Source organism: Phoenix dactylifera, unplaced genomic scaffold (assembly GCF_009389715.1).
Source record: "Phoenix dactylifera cultivar Barhee BC4 unplaced genomic scaffold, palm_55x_up_171113_PBpolish2nd_filt_p 000204F, whole genome shotgun sequence".
In the NCBI taxonomy this organism is placed as follows: domain Eukaryota; kingdom Viridiplantae; phylum Streptophyta; class Magnoliopsida; order Arecales; family Arecaceae; genus Phoenix; species Phoenix dactylifera.
In genome coordinates this window covers 30,001-33,494 of record NW_024067722.1, presented here as the reverse complement: position 1 = coordinate 33,494, position 3,494 = coordinate 30,001, and the positions used below count along the sequence as shown (strand labels likewise).

Genomic DNA, 3,494 nt, shown 5'->3' with positions numbered 1-3,494 from the left:
AGCAAAAGAAAGTCTTTTCTTTTTCGTTTTTTTTGGCATGGGTTGTGGTACTGTTGGTCAGTGATTCAGAGGGCACATGAAATATTTGCATTAGCTTTTTATTTGTGACTGTTCCTGTAGTCCAATGAATTGCAACATATATTAAGTTCTGACTACCATTTCAGTCATCGAAAGGTAGCCCCATTTACTTAAATGCTCAACTTCCGCTTGGCAATGCCCACTTATTGTTGTCCTTCCCGGCAAGAAGAGTATAGAATTGCACCGATTTGAGTCCCCAGTATTAAACACTAACAGAGGTGAGAAACTAATAAGTGCACCTGGTTTAAAGTGATAAGATAGGCATGAAAGACAACAAGCCCTCCAAGAAACCAGATCGAAATGAAGCTAAACACTGCTAATGCAAATATTTCAGGTGCCCTCTGAATCACTCCAAACAGTAACAAAAACTTCTGGCTATTCTTTTTTTTGACTGTTCTAGTATTTACCAAACAGACCCGACCCGACCCGACCCGAATCAGACCCGAACCCGACCCGAATCCGACTCGGACCCGACCCGACCCAACCCGATCTTCAACCAGGTCGGGTCCGGGTCCAAAATTGGGACCCGAACAAAAAACCGGGTCGGATCGGGATCACCTAGGACCCGACCCGACCCGACCCATTTGCACCCCTACCTTTGATTGAAGCCAGAATAATTATATTATTCGACCTTTTCTTCAAGCATCAAAGCACATCTTTTCCTTCCCTAATCTCAACCTTCATGTTGAAAATTAAGAAATCATGTTTATTTGGGCACCATACACGGGTCGTCCAGATAAATGATTTTTCAGTGAGACCATTGGTCAGAAATATATAACTCAAAGCAGCAACGACAGTCTGATCTCCATTTCACTGATCTGAATCGAAGGCACATTTGCAACCTTGTCGTATGACGATGGATGCCATTAGCAAAACGTGACAGATCTATGCATGTCGGAAAATCCAAAGTGAAAAAAAAATTGAGTTGCTGAGGAGCTTTTTCATCGCATTCTCTCCGACAATCCAATTGCTCATCTCATAAAATGATCGGGTAGCTGCTCATGTCGAATTGATAATGGCCATAAATTCGCCATCTGGGAAGACCAAGACCACCTCAGCAAGCTTTCTTCACATGATTATGCGTATAAACAGACTTCTTTTAGCCCATGGGACAAGCTAAAAAATCATGGCAAGTATTGCGATCAATGCGGCAACGGAGCATATCAAAGCCTGCATATCGAAAAAGATGACGGAGGATAGTAAAGAACCGAGCAAATATGAAGAAGTCGAGGTATTAAGTGAGGTCTACTTACAGCAATGGCAGATGCTGCAAGGCCTCCTCTCTCTCTTGGATCCCTGAGGTAGTACTTGCATAAGTAAAGCACAGTAGCAAGGTACCAGAGTAGGGGGAAGGCAAAGCCCAGGATGAAGCTGAAGGTGAAGCAGCAAACGACAGAGGTTTTCGAAAAAAACAAGGTTAATAAGACGCCATCAGAGCGTGAGTTCAAGACGGATTGACAAGAAAAAGGCCAGGCCCAGGATTACCAGAACCATCCAATTCCACAATCGAAGCACGGGAGGGGCCGATCGTAGGGCCCGTGATCATTGCGAGGGCCAAGCAGAGAGCATCTCCCTTCATCAGGCTTGTCTTCTGCAGGCTCCTTGTTCATTCGTGCTCCACCTGCGGATCGAGCGGGCATGCAAGTGAATGCAAACAGAAACAAGGAGTTAGCAACTTGCTGCTGCAACTGGTAATGGACTAATTAAGAGTCGGTAATAATTACCGCATTCCATCGATCGAGCTCCTACGTCGATTTGAACATCTGATCGGTCCCGTACTTCATCCTGCGAGGCCGCTCCCATGTTCCCCTGCACTCACGTGATAACGACGGGTATTCCTTTGCTAATAGTTACTACATAGTCGAAATCGGAAGATGGAAAGCCATGTCCGGTTTGCAAGCATCTGTAGATGACGAACGCTCGACTGCATCTATAATGTCAAGTGTATAAGTTCTTACGTACGTAAATTATATGTATGTTTCTTCCCGCTCTCGCATGCTTGCAAGCTACCAAAGGTTTTTTGGGATGGCGAAGACTCGACCTCAGTCGGTCGTGTTTATGCATGATATCCAATTACATCGGCGTCTGCTTCAACTCTCCTGAAAGTTAGGGCAGCTATTCCCTCTAATTAGTGTCAGATATCATGAAGTGGCTTCCAGTTCCTGTACATGGTAAGTGTGTTGGATCATGGCAAAATCATGATGCTGCGGATCAAATTTCACTTGCTTTTTACTATTTACGGCAGACCCGTCTGCATCTTAATTGGTATCTAACGGATTTATGTCGCAAAGATTAAGCAGAAATATCATTTAAAAGCCGGGGATTGATCTTAGTTAGATTAATTAAAAAAAAAAATAGTATCACCACATAATAAAAGGACAAGAACGTCCGCGGAACGAGATCGCTCCATCATCGACGTACGGTACTATATATGATCATAATTCCTTGCCGATCAAAATGCGATGGAAGGAAGGGTATTTTCCAGCATTCATCATCGCGGTGCTTTCAAATTACAAATCTTTAATTTAGTGCTTACAGTATACGAAATATAAAAGAAGAGAAAGCCCCAGAGAGAGAGAGAGAGAGAGAGAAGAATGGATTGCCATCATCTGGAAAAGCTTTATAAGAGAAACTAGACTTGGTTACATACAGTACCTGCGGGTAATGGGGAGAGGCCTCAACGAGGAACCGAATGGGGGTGGGGGGAACGAAGGGAGATGGAAGTCCGAGTTTAAAACAAACGGGCGCTCGCTTCAGCAACCGGTATCTCCACAACTGCCTCAACGCGGCAGCCGCACTTCGGATCGCACTGCCGAGGTTTGGTCCGGATCACTCGCGTGAAAAGAGACTCGGATAGCTGACTAAATGCGCCAGGGGTCATCAATACTTGTCGCTCTATGTTCACTTCTTGGGGTGCAATCAAGTGGCGAGGTTCCTAAATACCGAAGACTAACCGGTCTCCTCGCTCGAGACGGAACGTATGGGAAAATTGCAGAAATATTGATTATATATATATATATATATATATAATTGAGATTAGCTACTAATTTAAAATATTGATTTGATATTTATATGCTAAAATTCATGCAAAGGAGAAAAAATCTTGGTGGTATATGTCGTGTTGATAAAATGTACACTACACAAAAAAATTTTTCCGTCAACATTTGCCGACGCTTAAAAGCATCGTCGAAGCCCAAAAAAAAGAAAGAAAGAAAGATCTTTAGCATAAAAAAAAAGAAAGAAAGAAAAGCAACATTTATATAAACAAAACCAACTTGCTTCAGCCACCACAAGCAGAAGCGATGAAGCCAATAGAGCAAACAAAGAGCGCTAATAGGAACACCAGGGCTAAAACATGACGCTACCAGGAAATCCTATCAGGAAACTTGGATAACACCCAGCTTGATAGAGACTAA

General features: G+C 43.3%; 1 long non-coding RNA gene across 1 annotated transcript; it reads right to left on the bottom strand.

The window, feature by feature from the left end:
- Positions 1-853: 853 nt before the first annotated feature.
- On the bottom strand, positions 854-1,450 carry LOC120105137. The gene is made up of 2 exons (XR_005507517.1): positions 1,332-1,450; positions 854-1,248 (listed from the first exon to the last, which is right to left on the bottom strand). It is a non-coding gene; the product is annotated as an uncharacterized LOC120105137 (long non-coding RNA).
- Positions 1,451-3,494: the final 2,044 nt, after the last annotated feature.